We start from the raw sequence: 14,858 nt of genomic DNA, 5'->3' as shown, positions 1-14,858 counted from the left end.
TTTAAAGATTTTTGAAAACTGGGAGTTAGCTGGCAATTGTTTCATGGTGCTTTAAACGGATGCACAAGAGGGTTCCGAAATTCCAACAATACAAAACATGACAAGTGAACTTTCTTAATTTATAATCAGTAGCAGGAAAATTACAGAAGAATTTAAGCCTTCCCTTTCGTGTTAAAGTCTGTCACAGTTTTCTTTTCGTTTTTTGGGTGATTTTTTTGACTAAATATGTTATGTCGATTTCAAGGCGAACAAGATTGCATCAATTCAAGATTGTTTCCGCACTTTGAGGATAATTTTGATTGAATCATATGAACTTCATGCCTCGCTAGCTATTAATAATAATAAAAAAAAAAACGTCTCGCTTTAACAGTAGCCGAGAAAAGGGGGACCGATATATCTAAAAATGGCAATATTTAATGGAAACTGTCAAAACATATTTTAGAAGGATAACATTTAGATCCAAAAGAATATATTTGTATGAAATTTTATATTTTTTAAAATAAGATTTCTCAAAACAATGATGTGCAGCAAATCCCTTTTATGAACATTTGGCTAAATTGTGTATTTAGCTATATTTATCGAACTATTCGCTTTCATAACTAAACGCATCGAAGCTTACCGTTTATACCGTATATCCCGCAATGATATTCATTGAATTTATGACTCTCCGTTCGGAAAATAGGTTGATGTTTCTAATTTATACGACGATATTCGTTGAAATATTGAACAAAAAGATAAATTAATATTAACAACTGTGGAATGGTGTATTTATTGATTATAAATGTACTTTGTCGGTAAACGTGAAATTTATTTGTACGAGCTTTAGAAACAGGACGAAAAGCGAGGCTTACCGAATTTTCTTCTGTTTCGCAGCGAGAACTAATACATTTTATATTACTGACAATGTACATATATTGTTTACAATTTACACCTGGTATTTGAGCATAAGTTGTTAAAATCTTAACCATTGTCTTTGATTTTTACAATTATTGAAACACGGACTCGAAGAAAACCCCCAAATGAACTATTACCCAGAAAGAAATATCCATATTACCGATTGATCAACATGGAAACGGGTAGCAGGAAAATTTATTTGTACATGTAAAAACAAAGCAAAAAAAAAGTTGTTTACCTGTTATTTGTATACAATAACTGGCTAATCGCAGGATAAAAGCGAATTACTTAACTGTAACCATTTTTATAAAACTGGTGAAAAATTAAATGGGGTAGAAAAATAAAGATAAGATGACTATGCGGTATGGTTTTTTTTTTTTGTTAAAGGCCATAAGAAGATCTATTGTTATTTATTTCTTTGTCATTTGGTCTATCGTGGAGAATTGTCTCATTGGCATTCATACCACATCTTTTTTATAGATGGTCAGTTTTTTCTGAAATTCAAATGGAAAATTATGTTATGATGACCATTTTAGCAACGAAATTATTTATTTATTCTTATAGACAACAAAATAAACGATATGCATATCACTTATACAAAAAAGTAATAGAAAAAAACAATTACAATTTACTAGAATATGTATTTTTTTGTATCGTTCTTGGTGACACTGTTTGAAAAGTTACCGGACCAAACACGGATAAATGAAAGTTGCGGGATTTAATTTAGAGTATGGCCAGTGAAGGTGAAACAAGGCTGATAACCCTTTCATTCAGAAAAAAAAATATGTGTATGCGTCATTTTTGTGGATTACAGGATAATGCAGTTTTTAATATGAAAAAAAATAGGTTTTTTTGGAGAAATTGCAGCTTTTTGTTACACCCTTCTACCACAGTTTTTTTTAGAAAGGTCAAACTTTTAATTTTCTTCATTTTCAAAATGCATATCATTGATGCGTTTTGTTTTAATCTGTGTCAAAAAAGCGTTTGCCAGAACGTAATAGGTGCTTGCACATAACGTAATAGGTGTTTGAACATAACGTAATAGATGTTTGGACATAATGTAATAGGCATTTGCAAATAACTTACATGGTGTTTGCACATAATGTAAGCGGTATTTGCACATAACGTAATAGTGTTTGCACATAATGATGTAGTTTTTATACATAACTTAACATGTATTTGCACATTGGAAAGCAAGCGTTACCGTCGATCGAATCTGAAAGCAAGCGTTCCGAATATACACCGTGTAAGGTAAACGATGTTTGCACACAGGGTGAACGATGTTTGCACATAAGGTAAACGAGGTTTGCACAAAACATATCCGTTGTTTGCACATAATGTAAAAGGCATTTGCACACGACGTAATGCATGCTCACAGAGAGTATCAATTGTTCGGCAAAACGCATATGAATAATACCATGATGTATTGTGTTTTTCACTGGAGATACATATGTATAACACAACATAACGCCAAAAGACTATAATATCATGAGATTTACATAGAACAAAGGTGTATCAAAACAAAACCTTTAGAACATTTGACATAACAATACCACTTGAGACAGGACACAATTAGAAAAAAGAAGAATAGACACAGCATAGATAAAATACGAGAGAATGTAAAGGTGGTTGATCATAAAGTTTCGAAGTATTCACAGAATATAAAATAGTTACAGCATAATGTAATGCATATTTTACACAACAAAGTTTAGCAATGACATATCATACAATTGTTTGACCAAACAAATTACTAATTTAACATAACAAAGAGATACCGTGTCAGAAAATAAAGGCATCTGCACATAACGTAAAGAAGAAATGATAGGACGTAAAGGCAAATCGACAAAACTCATGAAATATTTAGACTATAAGACAGTTCCGGCGTTCCATAAAAAAACTGCTAAATATCTATTGCAAGCTTTCAGTATTAACAGAAAAAACTTTTTATATGAAAATTTTCGATAAAATTTATTTATTTTTGTTCGTCGTACCATTTAAATTTATGTTTAAAGTGACTTATAGACCCAAAGGGCCATATGCTCTAATTATTGTTTTTATATCTCACTGTATTATATAATATTTTGTGAAAAAGACATGTCACTATAATAAATAGTTTACTTACTTACTTACTATATTCAAAAGCACATTATGAACTGATAGGCATAATGGTATTCACAACCAATTCATTTATCAAGGTGCAAACATTAATATGTACACGTTAATAATATCAATTGAAATATAAATGTTAAATCTTGATAATTATTCTTTGAATCACAGCACTAAATTTAGCTATAATCTATGAGTTTAATTGTCACTCTGGTATCTTTTGCCCCTCTTCCAGTTTTTATTCGTCAAACACACAAAAATCAAATTTCAATAAGAACAATTTTGCAAAATTAAACTCTCTTGAATAGAATTGACATCACATTTAAACATGCAAAATTTAAGGTCTGGGAACCATTATCGTCTTTTGATTTTCGTTGTCTTCAAATATGGTCCCTAGTATAAACAGTCTTTAACAAATTTTGTTAATACACCTTAGAAATTTATTTCTGTATATCTTATGCATAAAGTAGGAAATAAAAAAACATGTAAAATTTCGGGCATGATTTTGTAGGTAAAGTACTAGTGGTTATTTGGTCCAGTTTGAAAAAGGTTAAAAGTTTGTATGTCTTAAGCTGTCAAACTGAATTAAAGAGGTCCGTAACATAAAATTGTCCATATTTTGAGTAAGAGTCGATAGACTTTTCTATAATTTTGATATAATTTGCACCAAAATTAGTACAAATCAATACACTGGCGGAAACAGAGGAAGACTGTTTATCTGTACACGACATGGTCAGGAAAAATAAAAATAAATAACAAGTCATGGGATGCACAATGAACATAAAATTGTTTCCGACTATATTCAAACCGGGAATGTTAGGAAATCCTTTACATGTTTTGAAAATGATAAAGACAAACGTCTTTTCCTGTGCAATGCTTGCATTTTTCATAGGTGATGTTAACTATATAAAATCAACACTTCTCTGTTGGTTTTCATCATTTAATTGAAGCTTTTGAAGCCAATTTAAGGTAACAGTATAGGAATAATTTTATTAGATAACTTAATTTATTGAATTCTTAAAAAAAAATGAAGAAAAAAAAAACATATCAATATATTTTTGACACGAGAGATATGTTAAGTAAAAGCATTTTGAATTTATTTAAAGTGTAACAGAAATAAATGTATAATTGCTTAAAATAATCATTTGAAACATTCATCATTCATAAAAAATGAAAGCAATGCTTTGTTTTGTCATGAGTTGAATTCAATAAAAAAAAAATATTTACAAACAACATATATGAGTTTCTTTTCATCATTTTACTTTCTTTATATCGGATTTCAAAATAGATCAAAAAACATATTTTATTGGGTGATAATGTATACATAAGACAGTCCGTGAAATTAGAGTCTAACAGATCAAAAAAATATATTCTTGCTTACAAAATTGATGAAATAAAAATATATTCTTGCTTACAAAATTGATGAAAAAAAATAAAAAAATATTTATTGGAAAAACATTGTATCGCCTTCTAAGTATACCGAATATCTTCCTTCAATTCAATTTTTTTTTATAATAAGAATAAAATTGAAAAACGTATCATTTCGGGAGTGTGAAGATACAAGTCAACTAATGTAAGATATGAAAATCGACCGATTTTTTAAAAGATATTTCCATATATAGAAAATTATATAATTTTTTGAGATATTTAACGGCAATATAGTATTACAAGTATTTTTTTCCTTAGATTATTGATCTTTAATCTTCATCGCAAAACTTAATAATAACAGTCCAACAGGACTTTTGTGCAAATTGTATGTGTCTGTGGCTTAATTTCACACATTTTCATAGATACCTCAGGAAAAATGTGATAAATTTTCTAATTCTCAACCCAAACAGTTCGTTATTTTTAATTTTTCTATTTGATGGTTCCTGGAACCCCAGAGATTCCATTCACATGTATCGCAAATAAACGTTTTAAAGAAAGAAAAAAAAGGGGGGAGAGAAACGTTCTATGTCAGTGATATTGCGTATCGGCTAAAAGCTCTTTTTGAATGTATGGCAAGTGAAAATGAAAAAAAACAAAATCACAAACAAGTCTTACGCACACCATATAATATAAGAACTATTTAGAAATCAGGTTGTATGTATGTTCTTTCTAATACAACTTTAAATTGTTTTATTTCAATGTTTTTAAGGATGCAGTTCACGTTTTTCGCAGGTTTCTTTGTTTTGGCAGTTTTTGTTACACATGGTAAGTTTTTTCATCATCTTTTTATTACTGTGTTGGTTTTTTTTTGTGTGTATTTTTAATGCTTCTTTTCGTTTTTACAGCTTTATTCAATTAGGAAACAATATCTAATAACATTAACGCTATTAACTTTTAAATTACTGCACAAGATACGCTTTTCGGCAATAGATGGATCTTCGGTGGTGCTCGAGGCAAAAAATTCAATAAAATCTGAATTACAGAAAAATAAAAATAAAACGTCGGGTTTGATTTTTTATATGTTAAAAATCAAATTTATAATACAACGAATGAGAAAGAATACGAAACGACAGACTAACTACAAACAAGCTAAGACAAGAAAATATGTAGAGCTGTTGCGTTCCTGTCTTACGCAAATAAACGTAAGTTTTTATATGTTATGTGAGGAAAATAATATGATGTAAATAATACTTACTTCTTCAATTTTTAGTTTGTTCAATTTCCGCAGATTGGACACTTTATGATGGAAAGTATTACATGTTCGTTAAAAACGCGACAAACTGGAACACTGCTCAGGTAAATAATTTTTGACATAGTACGAAATTTAAGGTACTTTGTGGAAATATAACATAACTTTTTATATATCCTTGTGCAAACCACTTTGGTATTCTTTATTCTTTAATTGTTTTTTTTTTTAATTTATAACAGATGAGTACATTCTATTGCGAGTATTTTTTGGAATAATTATAAAAAAAACTATGAAACGTCGCACGATACTGGTGTTATTTTAGTGATATCGCGGACAAGACACATTGAAGTCATTAATTAATAAACATTAAAAGTGATCTTCTAAAGTGTTATATATCATTTTAAAGCTTTTAAATTCTACTTTCAGAACATTTCAATTTTGTATATGTAACAGACTTTTTCATTAAGTGAAAATCAATTAAACTTTTTATTTGAAACAAGACTGTCTGTCACATGGTGGAAGATTGGCTGAAGTTAATTGCCAGAATGTTGGAGCCTGATTAAAAAGGCAAGCCAGGCAGAGAGGTGGAGGTAAATACAGTTTGTTGTGAACAAGCAATTAGTATATATACGATGGACATTATAGTAATTCAGATAATTATATATAAAGCACATCTATACTATCAAACGAGAAGAACTCATTTTGTGTATCGCTTCTCTTCATTACACAATAAATTAATCAACACGCATCTGTGTCCTAGGTACAGTGCATAGTCGCATTTATCATCCATTCATATGATTATTCAGATTGAGTTATTTTGAAAGAAAAACGAGAAAAAAGGCATCCGGATATTGTCCCGTCATTGGACGAAATTTTAAGTCAGATTAGACTTCCGGTTTGCGTTTTTCTGTATACTTTGAACATACACATACTACGAATAAAGAGTATTTTCAGAATTTTATCTGCTATCATTTTCAAGTTCACTACCCCCGACGGTCACAGAGTTTATTAAATAGAGGAGTCTGTATACTATATCAATGAACACCATGGATCTCTTAGTAAACTTAGAATTGAAAGTAAATACACTTTATTTATATAGTAAGGCCACACCAATTTAATTTCTTGTTCTACGGATTTTTGGACTCCAAAATTTGGGGCGAGCGAGCGATTTGAAAATTTTAATAAAAAAAATATTTAATTTGCAAATTTTTGAGGCGAAGCTTGAAAAGTAAAGGCGAGCGATTATAATATTTTTTTGTAAACATAAAATAGTAGGTTTTGACAATATTAAAACTTGATTTATCACTTGTACTTTGACATTTCTTTAATTTTTGAAGTATTTTTTCCCTGTTCATCATGTTCACCAAGAAATAATTAAATCAGGTCTATGTATGTGTGACTGACAATGAGACATTAATTCTCAATCCAAGTCATAATCAGTTTGGGGGCAACCCCTTAAAGTTATAAATATCCCTTTTACATGTTTTATGAGGGATCGATATAAGTTATAATATATTTGTTTGTACAAAAGGGCTCATATTTTCTCAAAGAACTATATATCTATCTGGTATTAAACGGTCAAAACATGTCCAAGAATTTTGTAATATTCCTGGACTTTAACCATGTTAAATTAACACATTTACTTTAACAGTTTAATATTATTCAAAATAAGTCATGTAAGTGGTGGACCTCTCTTTTAGAAAAAGTTGTTTAAAATATGATGTAACTCTCCTCTTTTTGAGTACAACATTCTAAGTTTTCAAAGGTTTTGTATAGAAGAACTATACAAATCCTTGGTATTTCTAGTTTCTTTTCTACATCAGTAAAATGACCCCTTGTCTGAGGGAGGGTTGTTCTCAACCTGATAATAACAAACACAGGTCAAAGTACAGCCTTTTACACAGGGCTTTGATACAGACCAAACAGCAAGCTATAAAGGACCCTAAAATTATTAGCGTACACAATTCGAAGAGGAAAACCAACGATCTAATTTATATATCCAAACGGGAAAATACCAATGAACAGCATCAACAAACGATTACTGCTGAACGACAGGCCCCTGAATCAATCAGGACAGGTGCATAAACATGCAGCGGCTATGGATAGTTTTGTTTCACCAGCATACAATATAATTGCAGTTGAAGGTTAGGCAAATCCTTCAGAAGTTCTTTGTACTTTATTCTAACAACGAACATTTTTTGATAGGGAATATAAGGAAGGGGGAAAGAAACCAATCTTTTGTTCTTTACAGGTATTTTACGCTGTTATAAATTTAAATCGGAGCACTCCCACTTTGAATGAATAGGTTTCATGCTGAAACAAATATTCTCACCACAGATATTTACACAGTGTGGTGGGGTGCTTTGATGTTTAAAATCGTTATATACAGGTTAATAGACTGTGATTTTAAAAACAAATGTTGATATCTTTTTATAATATTTACAAAAAAAAAACGGTGCGGGAAATGGACATGATTACATTTCCGGATGCGGGAAGCGGGAATATAAAAAAAAATAAAAAAATTCTGATTTGAAAAAAATAGGTGCGGGCGGGTCCGTCGAACAAGGAATCAAATTGGTGTGGCCTAATAAATGTTTATAATATACAGTTAAGCACTTAAATTATTCATGTGAACTTTTGATACCTTTTCTGAAATTCTCCAGTCATTGAATATTTTACAAAATTCATTGATTACAAAAAATAAGAAGATCTGGTATGATTGCCATGTTGAGACAACTCTCCATAAGAGACCAAAATGACACAGTGAGAGATTAACAACTATAGGTCACCGTACGGCCTTCAAAAACGAGCAAAGCCCATACCGCATACTCAGCTTTAAAAGGCCCCGAAATGACAATGTAAAACAATTCAAACGAGAAAATTGGCGGCCTTATTTTTGTACAAAAAATGAACGAAAAACAAATATGTAACACATAAACAAACGATAACCACTGAATTACAGGCTCCTTACTTAAATGTTCATAACATACTAAATGTATGTTCATATTGAAATTGATAGAAAACCAAAAATTGGGAACTTTGGAAGTAAAGGTGGAGGAATGAAAAAAAATTTCCTGTCCCCAATAACCTATGACTTATGATACTTTTGCTGAAATTCTCCAGTCATTCAGTATTTCACAAAACAACACTTTACATACTTTAAACTACGCTCTGAATGCCCACGATTTCGAGGGTGTGTTCTAGTATATATATATAAATCAATGGCTATAGTTTAAACACACAAGGTTTATACGTTTGAGATACATCGTCAGGCGCGGATCCAGGAGGGAGGAGGGTCCGGGGGTTGCAACCCCCTTTTTTGACGATCAATGCATTTGAATGGGGACATGTAGTTAACCCCACCCCTATGTCCTGCGTTAGGCACACCCCCTTTTTAAAATGGCTGGATCCGCCCCTGCATCGTCAAAATTTTTTTGTCAACATAAAAATAGATTCTTCTGTTGTTTTCTCCTCTGTTGAGGCATTTGATAGAAAAATTTATATTTGTGGGTCCGACATCCGTCAACTTTTCACTTTTGAACTTCAACTTGAGAACCACTTAAAAGGATCAATATATTTAACTGTTATTTTTCTTTATTGCTGAAGCATATGATAAATAGATCATAACTTGATATTCTCAGCCCAAGAGCGTTTCTCGTACCAGATGTATTATCAGGCCTCGAGTCTTCGGTTCATGGTATTGAACATTGGGCATATTATACACCATATGAATATAATTTGATAATATTGCAACATTTTGGAATTATAAAAATGTTGCCTCCATCTTTGGAAAATGAATAAATCGTCATCTGTGAGCTGATTCTCAAATTATGTTCCCTTCCTTTATTCTATTCAATTAAATTTGTTGGCCGAATAAAATTCCTGCACCATTGGAACTAATTTTGAGCAGTAAAACATCGCCGTTTTTTTGCTAGATATCATCTACTTTGCTAAGTTATAGCAAATAAAAAAAAAATCTATAAATAACATGTTTTTTCTAGCAAAATAATTTGAAATATCCCTTACGTATACCAATCAGGTTGGTGGTTGGGAGCAACAGATCTGGATCAAGAAGGAACGTGGAAATGGACATCAGGAAATCAGATCGGGTATTCTGACTGGGCATATGGGCAACCAGACAATGGAAACGGTTCTAGCCAAGGCTGCCTCCAGCTATGGGACGATAAATCATATCGCTGGGATGATCTTTGGTGCACATGTCAACGAAATTACATTTGTCAGAGAAAGTCAGTTACGCTTTGTAAAGCACTAATCAATGTGAGAGAGATAAGTGCGAGAGAAAGAAGTGATAATGTTACGAGAACTTTCAGACTCAGGTATTATTTTAGTTTAAACAGTATTTATTAATGAAAAATTATAACAACGAAGTAGTACAATGTTACATGACATTCAAATATTGGATTCGGAAACAAGTTTGGAAAACTTTTATAAATCCGTTACGGCGTTTATGTTTTTGTTTACAGATACTTACTTCATGTTATAAATTTAAAGCAAAACTAATGTACATTTGTTCTAATATCATAAATCTTTAAAAAAAAAAAAGAAATAAATCAGTATATTAACAAACACAAACTAATGTTTTTTTCGAGTACAAATAACTGACTCGAAAGTACGTCGGCAGTGTAAACGTCTCCTGCTTTGCATGCATTACCCATACGAATCTACACTCGGTCAAAATTTCACAATCGGTGAAAGCTTAAACACATTGGCAGTGAGTTGTAACACATTGGCAGTGAGTTGTAACACGTTGGCAGTGAGCTAAAACACATTGGCAGTGAGCTAAAACACATTGGCAGTGAGCTAAAACACATTGGCAGTGAGCTTAAACACATTGGCAGTGAGTTGTAACACATTGGCAGTGTGTTGTAACACATATTGGCAGTGAATTGTAACACGTTGGCAGTGAGCTAAACACATTGGCAGTGAGCTTAAACACATTGGCAGTGAGTTGTAACACATTGGCAGTGTGTTGTAACACATTACCAGTGAATTGTAACACGTTGGCAGTGAGCTAAAACACATTGGCAGTGAATTGTAACACATTGGCAGTGAGCTAAAACACATTGGCAGTGAGCTAAAACACATTGGCAGTGAATTGTAACACATTGGCAGTGAGCTGTAACACATTGGCAGTGAGCTAAAACACATTGGCAGTGAGTTGTAACACATTGGCAGTGAGTTGAAACACATGGTCAATATATAACACAGACGTTTCTAGTGTGAGTAGTATCCTTAATATCTATTTAATTCACTGGAATATGTGAGATGCAAGCACTTTTTATTGTAAAGAAAGCACAAGAAGTAGTGAATGAATGAATCGGTTAATGATTTTTTGGATTAACAGTTTCGCTGTAAATAATGTATAACTATTAATTTTATTATATTGAATATTTTTCAGACCTTGCAATAGTGATGAATAGACGTCTTCACAGTAGTTCTTGGTCTGAAGAAAAAGGAAACTGATTTGATATTTAATAAACAGACTAGATACAAATAATTATATGTTTAGCTTCTTTCGTGGCATTAAGCTTTCTATGCGACTTATTTCATCTTGAAAACCAGTTTCAAGGATGGTCACTCCTCTGTCTAAAAATATGAAGCTTTTTAATTGGCTATTTAAAATTGTTAGTTTATATATTATGGAACTTAGAAAGCAGAAAAAATGAAAGGTCCATGTTTTTTTAATATAGAAATAGAAACTTTGGCGGAAAGCGATTCCCTTAAGATATTTCACACATTTAGTATCTGGACCGTTTATCTTTCAACTCTCTCTCAAAAACTAACAAGGATTTTATGAATAAGATTTTCAAAAATGCCTTTTAAACTATATGTAACAAAATTATGAAAAGAAAAGTAGGATTAGTGTGGAATATTTTCAATGGCCCTACATGGATAAAACTAGAGGATTCCAAATACAATGACAAAAAGGCAGAAACAGGAGAAGCTCAACTTGACATCCTTAATGGATCATCATAATTTGGTTCATATTGTCTATGTTACCTTTTTGATCAATTCTTAATTACAGTGCAAATTACTTTTTATGCCCCATTTATGGGCATTATGTTTTCTGGTCTGTGCTTCCGTTCGTCCGTCCGTTCGTCCGTCCCGCTACAGGTTAAAGTTTTTGGTCGTGGCAGTTTTTGATGATTTGAAGTCAAATCAATTTGAAACATAATAAACCTGTTCCCTATGATATGATATTTCTAATTTTAATGCCAAATTAGAGATTTTATTTCATTTTCACGGTCCACTGAACATAGAAAATGATAGTGCGGATCGGGCATCCGTGTACTTGAACATATTCTTGTTTGTGTATCTTTTCAAAACTATGAACTTTTCTCTCAGTTGGACTGATGATTTTAGACAAACATATAAAATCGAAAACTGTGAATATTAAAAACCAAAACAAAATGCAAATTACAAAATGTTTACCAACCTATCACACATCAATTTAAAACTCCACGTGAAACCTGGAAATAAACTCGTCAAAGATTCATGGATTAAATTTTGTATTGACGCGTTTCGTCTACATAAGACTCATCAGTGACGTTCGAATCCACAAAAGTTGAAAAGGCAAAATAAAGTACGAAGTTGAAGAGCGATTTAGAACCTAAATTCCTAAACGTTTTGCCAAACACAGCTAAGGTAATCTATGCCTGAGGTAGAAAAGCCTTTGTATTTCAAAAACTCAAAAGTTTTTGTAAACAGTTAATTTTTAGGGCGATATCTTTTTGCGCCAAAAAGTAACTCATTTGCGCCAATACTTCTTTTGTGCCATCTAATTTTCAAAACTATAGGTATCAATTGCACCAATAAAATAATCATCTAATTGCGCCAATTTTAAATATATATGACCATATCAATGATGATTCATGTCAGCACATAAGTGCTATCTACTGGGCTAGTGATAGGAGAGATCCGTTTGCGCAACAACATTTTTTCTCCAATGCTACGTTTGCGCCACTTGTTTTAAAATTACATGGTATCATTTGCGCTAAAAATAAAACATACGATTGCGCCAATTAGATGAAAACTGACTTTCCTACTCCTTTATTCGGACTTGGAACCGGCAGTTTACACGGCAAATGTTTCTTTTTCTGAAAGATATCTTCTTACTGCTGCTGCATGGGTACTAGTGATATCCTCGGGGAATTAAAAACGCCACCAGCAGTGGCATCGACCCAGTGGTTGTAAATAAATCATCATAGATACCAGGATTATATTTGGATTTACGCTAGACGCGTGTTTCGTCTACAAAAGACTCTTTCAGTGATGCTCGAATCCAAAAAAAGTTTAAAAGGCCAAATAAAGTACAAAGATGAAGAGCATTGAGGACCCAGATTCCTACACGGAATAACAAATCTTTCTTCGCTTCTCACACTCGCCAGGTGCAAATCTGCACACAAGACAAGATTAAAAGAAAGCCGAACTTTAAATTTGTTATATCTTGAAATTTTGATTTTAACCCGATATTTTGACTTTCTTAACGGGAAATTTCGAGAGATGAAAAATAAAAACTTTGAGTTTATAAAAGCAAAATATCAAGATTTTCAAAAGTAACAAACTTGACTTGTTTATTCTTAAATTTAAAATTAAACAGAAAAAGCGTGGATTTTTTCAAGACAAGTCTATCTTTCAGTTGTCTCATTGGTAATCATACATCTTCATTTTTATATTAATGTTCACAGATAATGAGAATGATTTCTAATGATTCTCATGGACTTTCTATAAAAGTATAGAGATGTGTTAGTATTGCCAATGATACAAATTTCTACCACAGTTCTAATTATTACTTGTTATTTCGTTGCGATATTTTTTATTCAACCAGAACAATTCGGGAATTGAGTGAAAATTTCATGGAAGTCTGATAATATAGGCCAAAAAGAATACTTTCAAGAAAAATGTATTTTTAGACTTCGTGACATATTTTGATCCAGTTGTGACATTACTATACTCTGTAATTTTACAAATTTAATTAAATATATATTGTTTTGGTTTCAAAAAAAATATATGTGTTAAAGGAACTAATTAAGGATACCTTAATTGACGGCATAAGTTAACAAGAGAAAATAAATACATAACAAAACATTCAATTAATTGACCGGTGGTCAACTTTGGCATGCCTTGACTTGTCAGCAAGATATTAAAAAGGCTGGGTATATAAACTTTAACAAATGTTGATTGTTCAATAATATTATACCAGAAAAGACACACAAGTTGACAGAATGAAGACAATCGGTAGTGATATAGATTTGGTTGAGAGAGATCCAAATGAAATCAATGCAAATTTAGGGGTATGTACAATTTTCTTTCTATCTCATTATTTAAAACAATTATTCAATTATGTTCAAATCAAAATAACTGACTGAAAGTGTCGGGTAGAAAAATAATTTCAATTTATCGCAAAACGATACCAAGTTTTCAAAACTTGCTTCCCCAACTTTTCGAACCTTTAGTTAATTTTTTTAAATGATTTATCATACATGTACTTCAAAAGCAAACGTCTACACTTCTGGTCCGAGACCACAATTATTTCGTAGTGCATTTCTTTTAGAATATAAATTAAAATAGAAAAATCCCACCTGCGCTTTCTCAAAGAGACTTTTACAGTGTGTTGTACTACTTTTGGGACAAATTATATCAAAATTATAGAAAACTTCATCGTCTTTAACTCAAAATATGGACAATTTTATGTTAAGTGCGTCTTGAAATCTTTTGACAGCTTCCGAAGTGCTAATTTTAAACCGTTTTCAGTTGGACCAAATCACTACTTTCCTTTAAAATTCTGGACCCAAATGTTTTTACAGTGTAATTTCATCCCCTTACTTGCAATTTGAGGCATTAAAGATGGAGAAATAAATTTGGAAGGGGTATAAAAATTATTGGCAAGTAACCCACTGTCAACACTAGGGACTATATTTGTGAACAACGAAAATCAAGGAACGACAATGGTGGTCTCGGACCAGACATACTCTGACCAGTAGGTTGAGAAGGCGATGTTCTGTCATCTAGCAAACACCCAGAGCAGAACACACCAAAATTCAAACTCATGAACACAAAAATGAACTCAATACGTGTTCGCAGAAAAGCACAAAATTGTCGTTTATCAAAAGATAACCATGTAGGTTATTCATATAAATGCAATCAGATTTCAGATTAAATATTTATTCACGATAATACGAAATTTTGAAAAGAGGTCAGACACTTTTTAGGCAAGTTG

General features: G+C 31.8%; 1 protein-coding gene across 1 annotated transcript in view; it reads left to right on the top strand.

Moving 5' to 3' along the window:
* Positions 1–3,893: 3,893 nt before the first annotated feature.
* LOC143080654 (perlucin-like protein) overlaps positions 3,894–14,858 on the top strand; it is a 64,915-nt gene continuing 53,950 nt past the window's right edge. The window contains exon 1 of the transcript XR_012979760.1: positions 3,894–3,969. The gene's annotated coding sequence lies outside the window, so the exon portion shown is untranslated. The remainder of the gene's footprint in view (positions 3,970–14,858) is intronic.

This window comes from Mytilus galloprovincialis, chromosome 6 (genome assembly GCF_965363235.1).
Source record: "Mytilus galloprovincialis chromosome 6, xbMytGall1.hap1.1, whole genome shotgun sequence".
NCBI lineage: Eukaryota > Metazoa > Mollusca > Bivalvia > Mytilida > Mytilidae > Mytilus > Mytilus galloprovincialis.
Note: the sequence above shows the minus strand (reverse complement) of the source record. Positions and strands in the feature narration are given on the sequence as shown.